This window comes from Saccostrea cucullata, unplaced genomic scaffold (genome assembly GCF_032062105.1).
Source record: "Saccostrea cucullata isolate Sc308-1 unplaced genomic scaffold, CSIRO_AGI_Scuc_v1 ctg1466, whole genome shotgun sequence".
Lineage (NCBI taxonomy): Eukaryota > Metazoa > Mollusca > Bivalvia > Ostreida > Ostreidae > Saccostrea > Saccostrea cuccullata.
In genome coordinates, this window is record NW_026939584.1 from 7,714 (window position 1) to 16,973 (window position 9,260).

At 35.8% G+C, this 9,260-nt stretch overlaps 1 long non-coding RNA gene across 1 annotated transcript; it reads left to right on the forward strand.

Annotated features, from left to right (window-relative positions):
• Positions 1–2,504: 2,504 nt before the first annotated feature.
• Positions 2,505–6,050, forward strand: LOC134253358 (uncharacterized). Its single transcript, XR_009989114.1, has 4 exons — positions 2,505–2,583; positions 4,048–4,150; positions 5,297–5,373; positions 5,863–6,050. It is a non-coding gene; the product is annotated as an uncharacterized LOC134253358 (long non-coding RNA).
• Positions 6,051–9,260: the final 3,210 nt, after the last annotated feature.

A 9,260-nucleotide genomic window follows, 5' to 3' on the forward strand; every position in this document is an offset into this window, starting at 1 on the left:
AGACAGTGATATAGCATAACTTTGATTATGGAGGCCTCAAAGTCACCGTGCATGTACATGCTGTATGTTGTAAAATGGCAACGTTTCGCTTTTTATCATGTTTATTAAAATGTATGCTCCATATATGTTCTCTCTCTCTATATAAATGAATTCTTTTCGGAATTAAAAAAAAAATATTTTTAACCCCGCTCAAATTATCCGGATGATAATAGTTACACCGATCATGGTTTCGTATTTAAGTTCAGACTGTAGAACATCCGGTTTGAATACATGTGTTTTCTGACTTTTCGGATAGCCAACTCTTGTTTTTTGGAACTTACAACTTATGGCAAGGTATAAATTAAATATTTTTGGTTCAAAACTTTGATAAAAGCATCAATATTTTTACGAAAAGTGTCTTCAATCTCAGCTTATCCAATTATTCATGAAGGATATCCTCATCAGAATTTACAGTAGAAATAGATTGTAGCAAATAGCATAACCCTTAATCATATGCATATTGATGATATGGTAGTTCTCATTCAACCCTCGGCTGTCTCCGTAAATCTCCGACCACCCAGAGGGTCTGGTAAAGAATCATGTTAGCGTTTGTAACCGTCAGAGGGCGCTATCTTGTTTTGATTTTGACGATCCTTTTTGAAAACAAACGTTAAATGTGTTTTCTTCTTCTGGATTGTGTCTTTATATAAATAAATTAATCTTTAATTTGGGACACCAAACGAGAAATTGCTATATCAATCGAAGGAATGTGTATTACGCAGGTAGGGCTACACTACTTTCACTTTTGCTTTGGTACCGAATATTTGCAAGATACACACTTATACACTTACCTATTGAGCTGGTGGGCATTACTGTAAACAATTCCTATCTAACAGCTTTAACTTTCAGACATATAAATTTTACATCTTTAAGTTATTTTTCTGCTGATCTATCATGTATTTATTTAAATCGTGTAGGTGTGTTCTTTTCAGCCAATCAAAAACTTTACCAGAATTTCAGTAAGCCTCGTTTTGGCGTTACAAACGATATTGCGTATCTTTACCAGACCCTCTGTTTGGTCGGATATTTTACGGAAGACAGCCGAGGGTTCGTTGAATCGAGATGAATGATATGGAGGAAAAATATACATAAAAAAGTGAATGTAGGTGAAAGCCTGTCCACTTTTCTGAAGAGGTTAGGTTTGTTTTATTGTTTATTGATATAGATTAGGCTTTATAAAATTAGTCTTTAGATTCTCATCCCCGCCCGCCCCTCTCAAAATGTCCCGCCCCAATGTTTTTTATTTTGATTTTTGGGTATTTTCATGTATTTTTATACAGTAAGAATTTGGGTCAAAGTTTAAGAGTTTATCTCCCGTCTGTATTAAAGTCGCGTGTTGCTATTTATAGAAAAAACGCCATGTGAAGCTGGAGAAAAACGGCAATAAAAGCAGTTTAAATGTGTAAGGAAAAGTTAATTTGTCAGTATAGAGAAGCCAGAGAAGAAAAAATGGCATAAACACATACAGATACCATCACTGGCAGTAGAAGTATGTAGAGAGATTGTAATAAGTATAAATAGACGAGGAAAATGACATCTGGTCAAGTTATATATAACGATCTCCAGCTGTATGACTTAGCTTTGAAATAAAAAAAATCTACAACATCGTAGACAGACTTAAGAGAAGGCCTAGCACGTTTTAGTAGGATAATTATTAGAACATTTATATAGATTTTGCAAAATAGGAAGTCACGCATACACAATTTATTGGTATCCCCCACCTCATTTTTTGTTAGATATACACGATGATAACGCGCGCTTGATTATTTGATCAATAAACAATAAATATTTAACTTTCAAAAAAAGCAAAAATTTTCATTAAATATTTAAAGAATATGAAAAGAATTGAATCTCTTTCATATTTGCATTAAGGTAATGAAAAAAATGTGTAAAGGGGGCGTCCATTGTTTTGTTGGAAACTTAGGCCTACATATAAATTAACAATTATAAAAAATAAAAAATAAAATCCGCCCACCCGCCCCAATTTTTTTGCAAATTAGGATGAGAATTGAAAGATTAATTTTACCTGGCCTTGACCGCTCAAAAGATTTTTTTTTTGTAATGTCTATCCTGTTGAGATGAAGATGTAAAAAAAAAACAGGCTAATAGTGAATTAATATTGATAGTATGACTTGTTTTTAGCTCTACTGGTCAGAGACCAGAAGAGTTTATGCGATAGAAATGCGTCCGGCGTCCGTCCGTCTGTCCAGCTGTCCGTCTGTCTGCAAACACTACTCCTCCTTAAATTTTAGTCTGATTTCAATATAACTTGGCAAACAAGTAGACTACACATAATTCTGTGCATCAGTTCTTTGATAAGTACAAACCAGTAGAGCTACAGTCTCGACAGAGACCTCTGGTTATTTTTCTCATCCTGGTTGTTGCTAATGCTATCTACATAATTAGTCAAATTAATTAGAATGCAATAGTACCACTACCTGGACATAATTTATCATTTCAGAGAGAGAAAACTGTGTGACGTTAAAAGAAACCAGTGAGATAAAATCATAGAAAATGTATGATGATTCAGGATGTGGTCATTTGGTAAGTGGTAATTCATTCATGATTAGTATGTATATGACACATTGCTGAAAAAAAGAGATTCTAAATTTTATCTAAATACTGAACTGTGGTATATCAGCTGTGAGCTACAAGAAGTTTTATGTAAAAGCTACTAGGGCTGAAACAATTTGCCTCCTCCATGTTATGTGTGTATTGCTATGATTGACATACAATCAGTTCTCTAATACATACACTTCAATAAAACTTTGTCATCTTGAACCTGAATTGAAAAGAAAAACTCTGAGATCTTTGAAAAAAAAAAATGAATGAAAAAAAAGGAAATGCATATTAACTGATTTCTTGCTGGTCACATTCAATTCTGAAAGGAAGCTCTAAAAATGAAAGAGTTCTACTTTAATATCAGGTAGTTTTATGAAGTTAGAGTGATCTGCCCTTAGATTAAGATTATGAAAATATTATTTTAGATATTCAGTTAGATTATTTTTGATAGATTAAATTATTTTAAGCATTATTAGAATTTAAAAAAATAGGAAATTAGTTAATTAGCTCACCTGAGCCGAAGGCTTAAGTGAGCTTTTCTGATCAAAATTTGTCCGTTGCCTGTCGTTGTTGTTATTCTGATAAACTTTTTCCATTTGTTTTCACATTTTCATTCTTCTTTCTCAAAAAACGATGGGCCAATTTCAACCAAACTTACAAAGTTATCCTTGGGTGAAGGGGATTCAAGTTTGTTCAAATGAAGGACCATGCCCTTTTCCAAGTACTGTTACATAGGCATATATAAGAAAAATCTTTAAAAATCTTCTTCTCCAGAACCACTGAGCCAGAAAAGATGAAACTCATGTGGAATCATCCTCAGGTAGTGTAGATTCAAGTTTGTATCAAATCATGACCCCTGGGGCAAGGGTGGGGCCAAAATGGCCGACCCAAGTTTTACATAGGGATATATATAAACCTTTTAAAATCTTCTTTTCAAGTACTTCAAAGTTATGATTAGTGATATTTATATGGAATCATCCTCAGGTAGTGTAGATTTTAGTTTGTTCAAATGATGAACGCCTGGAAGGGGGGGGGGGGTAAATTCAAGCCCGATGTGCTCAGGTGTGTACTGTGGCCCCAGGGCCTCTTGTTTTCATAAATTTTTCCAATGTAAGTAAACAGCAATGATTTCTGCTTACAGATAGTCCATTGTCTTTGAAAATTTCTTGGGGGAAATGAGGCACATACCATATGTTCTAAATGCATAAAAAAGGCTCATTATGCATATATTTATATGAAATATGATAGATTTTTTTCTCTCCAAGGAATAATTTCTGCAAGTCACTAAGTTTTTAGAGTTTCCTTTATTTTATAGATATTCAATGAAATTATTTGAAGTATTAAATTTTGGTAAATTTTATGATACTAAAAGGTTATATGGATGAAAAAACAGCATGCGTGTATGACAATCAGGGCTTAAATTTTTAATGTCTCTTAATTTTTCAGTGACATTAAAACAGGAATTGTCATCACCAATAGACGAATTTCACATTCCTAAGAGTTTTCTCCAATTGTCGGCGTATCGTTCATTTTTCCCACTTTGTCCTTTGTAAGTTACTTGTTTATATATTTTTAATCTTCAAAAATATTGGACAATTACGATCTGTATCTGTATTGCCAGAGTATGGGGACAACATGAAAATCATAATGAATATGTTCATACGGATTTTATTTCTAAGATATTGTCTCTCAGCGTTGATACGGTTAAAGAGGGAAAACAGCGTTTTTAAGCCGGTTGACCCCAGATCGACCCTGCGAAGGGGAATAACTTTTGTAAATGTGAAACTTCCTGAAAGTCCTTTATGGTATATCATATAGATCTAAAGGCCGGTATACACGATGAGATTTGTAGTATAATACAAGTATTATAATACTTTTGTATTATTATACTTTCTTGTACACACGCTAATAGATAATCTCATAATATTTAAATAAACTATTATTCCCACGTGTTTTCTCCTGCCATATTTCTCTCTCTGTCAAAATAATAAAAACGATAATAATAAGCTCTGCTTCTAGCATCTTTTTTGTGGTGGCTACAGCTTGATATATTCCACAAGTCCTCTTCCCCTTCCCATAAAACCACGAGTTTTTTTATATCTTTACTCGAAAAGTCGGACTTTATTATTTACCATGTGCTTTATTTAGTAATGATATAAATAGGATGACCCCCAATGTGAGTACATTTGATTGGTTGAAAGTGAAAGGTGAGTTAAGACTTGTATTAGGAAATAGAGCATTGCTCTATTCTAATACAGTCTTATAAGATTCGAAAAATCTTATGATACATTGTATTAAGAGTGTATACACAGTAAGATTTTGTATTGTAATACAAATCTTATAATACAAATCTTACCATGTAAAACCGGCCTTAAAACTGACTGAATTTTGATTAGCCAATTCATGAACATGATGAATGGATGTGAATAATGTTGGTCAATATATGTGAAAAAAAAATGAAATTACTTGTTTATATATACATTTGTGGTATCTCTCCCATTGAAGTTTATAAACTTGTTATTTATTTCTTAAATAAACTGAGCATACATGCAATACCGGTATAAAATTACTCATAAGATACCTGGATACTTAAACCATTATAAAATCATATGTGTCCAATGCAGTATATGATAAATCATTAACCTACAAGTACATTTGTATATATACTGTAATATATATATTGCATTATTTTTAGGTCCTGTTCTGTGGATGTCCTCAGTCAGTGTCTACCCATCACTCCATGTCACACTGGACTAATTTTCTAGGTCAAAGGTCAGTATCAAAATGTACTGTATATCTTTATTTAAATTCGTAGTCCAGAGTATATTTCTCCCCTGGTGTAATCTAGCTTTTGTCTAATGGGGTGGAGGGTCTGCAATGATCTTCAACCAATTTATAGGTTGAATATCAAAATTAATAAAAAAAATCTCTCCCTAATATTTTTGTTATTATAAAGGGTATGTTTTCTCTCAAACTAATCAAACTTAAAGCAGGGTTGGTAGTATGAGATACATGTAGTAATATATTCTCAATGACATAATAAGGCTGAAAACATTATTTATATTATGTTATTTTTTTCACTAATCATAAAGCATAAAATATTAAAGAGATAAATTAAATGCTGAAATCATATGTATCATGGTCATGGAAAGTAATTATTGATATTGGTATATTAAAGGACATTGACTGATCTTTCAGATTTCTAAGTTATCAAGCATTATAATTCTGACATCATATAATAATTTTGTATGAATATTGCAGATCATAGGTGATGTGAAGAAAACCAGGAAACTGATGTTGAAAGGAGTACTTAATGACCCTTATGAATGGACTTGAATGTGAAAGACTGTCTATTGTTTATCTAAGATATATGAATTTATTTAATATTTTGATATCATTGAAAAATTCAGTTACAGTTTTTGTACATCAAATGAATTATTAAACATTTAAAATGGTAATGCTATTTTCTTTTACATGTAATAAATTTTTTTGATAGATTTTTCAAAGAATACGCATTATTTCGCATTGCTTCCTTTAGAAAAGTTGGGGAATCTTGAAGTTTCCCAGTAATTTCCACCAGGAATGGGACTCCAGATAATTCCACCAAGTTTCTGCCACACAGAAAGTGCTACACAAGTTCCATATAGTTTCCTGAGTCAAGGAAACTTCAGGAATCATAAGGTTTCACGAGCTTCCATGTTGTTTCCCATAAAAGAAAACCTTAAGATTCCATCAAGTTTCCATTCCACGGAAACCATCAGCTCATATTCCATATGGTTTCCAGAGTCGAGGAAACTTAAGAATCGTGAGGTTTCCCGAGCTTCTATGTAGTTTCCCGTATAAGGAAACCTAAAGATTCCATCAAGTTTCCATTCCACGGAAACCCCTACGCTCCGATTCCATATGGTTTCCTGAGTCAAGGAAACTTTAGGAATCGTGAGGTTTCCCGAACTTCCATGTAGTTTCCCGTATAAGGAAACCTAAAGATTCCACCAAGTTTCCATTCCACGGAAACCCCCTACGCTCCGATTCCATCAAGTTTCCTGATTCTGGAAACCAGTGGAATCTTCAGGTTTCCCATTACGGGAAACTACGTGGATGTTGGGGAAACTTCAGGTTTACAGAGGTTTCCGTGGTTCGGGATACCTTATGGAATCGGAGCGTAGGGGGTTTCCGTGTCACAGAAACTTGGCGGGAGAACCTAGCATCCGCTACGGAAACCACTGGGAAACATGATGTAAACTTGAGGTTTCCATGTGGTTTCCATAAAGTTTCCCATGATGGGAAACCACTTTTTTCACCCAGTGGGTGGTATAAGGCTTGGCAATGGAGACCTATGTGTACTTGCTAAAGTAGGACTTGGGATACTACCTGATTGCCACATGTGCAACATAATTGGTGGCCTATTCCCCATGGTAATTGGTGGTCCAGAAGGAGTTCCATGATAACCAGGTCCTGTGGCATTTTGCCAAATCTCATTGGGGCAACCTGGGGTCAAGGGCATTTGGACAGGGGCTCCTCCCATACCTCTAGAAACTTGACCCCCTTTCTGAGACCTTTGATCAGCATTTTCAAAACTGATAAAACCTCCTGATTGTAATGAGTCTGACAATATGGTACTAGGTAGCCCAAACCCAAGGCTAGTCGAGCTACCATAACCAGTTGTAAAGTTACGGCTCGGCTCTGTCCCAGACACCCCGTGAGAAGCTGGCATTAACCTGCCCCCCTGCGGAGACAGATCCAACTGAGCTGCCCATACCCCCTGGACCCCAGAGAATGCTACACCCTCACTTAATGCAGAAGACCCATGTACTGTCTGTCCAGGAACCCAAGGACTCCCCTGGCTACTGGAAAGAAGTGGCTGACTTGCAGCGAGGCTGACAGTAGATGTCTGACTTTCACAAGTTTTATTGGGACCAAACAGACCACTCAACATTCTGGTTATTCCCCCCAGCTGGGTACCTACCCCCTGTACTTGCACGGTCATACTCATCTCAAGAGATCCTATATCATTTCTAAGAGAATCTACCCTATGCGACACTTCACCCCTTATAGAATTTACCTGCTCAGAAACCTCACTTCTTAGATCACCCAGACCATAGCCTAAACCATCTACCATACCCTGTAGATTGGCAACTGCTTCCTCAAGTACTTGTTGTCTTTTCTCAAGTTCAGTTATTGACATTACCTCTTTTTTACCCTGAAGCTTACCCCCCTCCTGAGTGAGCGACATATCAACTTGCTCATACTGGATGACATTATAAACAGGGGCACTCTCCCCTCGGGGTGTACTGAACATCTTTGGGTCAAAATGCACCTTGCTCGTATTAGGGACCTTACCCTTACCGATATTCCCTGAGGTACTTCCCAGGCTACCTTGGCCATTTCCCCCAGGCTGGACGTACCGGCCATCCGGATATCCCCCTCTACCTAAACCTACAGTTTGCATTTTTTCCATGATAAAAATAGTAACTCAATACGCACCAAAAATTGAAAAAACAACAATCAATTCTGCATATTACAACATGAATGATCTGCGGAACACCGCGAACATAGCACAAATACACATCAATTTTATTATTTTTCAAAATGGCGCCATCCACGTTGTCGTCACTGTAGAAATAATTTTTCCCCACTCGTCAACACTTACCACCCTGCTCGCAGCGCCATTTATCGTGTTTCCGCTCCGCTACAGAGCCGAGATCGAGGGAAAACGATAGAGTAAACTTACCACTGTTTATTGTATGGAAAAACAGGTAATATAGCAAACACAGTGGACATACAACATGCAAATTCTGGCGCCTCGCTCTCACACACCGGAAAACGTGCTTCTGTTGGGTACCGGTGGGATTCGACCCATAGGCAAAAATGCCCGGTATCGAAAACCACCACACGCATAAACAACAGGTGAGGCTTGAAATAGGTTCAGAATGTGGCTTTATCTTTACCTTAAAATGCTGGTCTCTGTATGAGCTAATCGCTATTGATCCAGAAGGAAATTTTGCTCGAAAAGCGGACATTTCAGATTTCTTTTCGTTTTCGCGTGGTTAACTGGTTCTCCGCCTTTGGCTTTTCTTACTTCGGAACTTCTCAAATTTCTAGTGCATATTATGGTCGTAAACTTAAAAGTGTTCCGAATGTAAAAAGAATGGCCACCAGATAACATTTAGCATTGAAAAAAAAACAAAAAAAACTTTGTGGTTGAGCATCATATTGAGGTATTTGAGACTTTTCTTGCATATTTATTTTTTTCAATATTTAAGCTGAAATAAGCAAATATTGTAGAAATTATAAATGAAACATTAAGCTTTTAGCATACCATTCCATTTGAAACAGAAATGTAAAAGATGCGTCTATTTGCCCAAATGGAATCAAAAACTCAGATGTATACCCATAAACATTGAAACAATGGATGATCCCAAACAATCCCATACACAAGATATCCTACCCATGAATGTTAAAAACTATGCCGAATAAATATTGAGATTTAGTAGGCCTATTATTAAAATTTTTATTAATTTTATTTCAATTTCCAACGGCGGATTCAGGGGTTTTTTTTTTGGGGGGGGGGGGGGGCAGAAAAACTTTCATCCTTTAAGCATTTCTGACATCACATTTGCCAATTTATAATCTGATAATTGTACAATGTTTAAATGTCT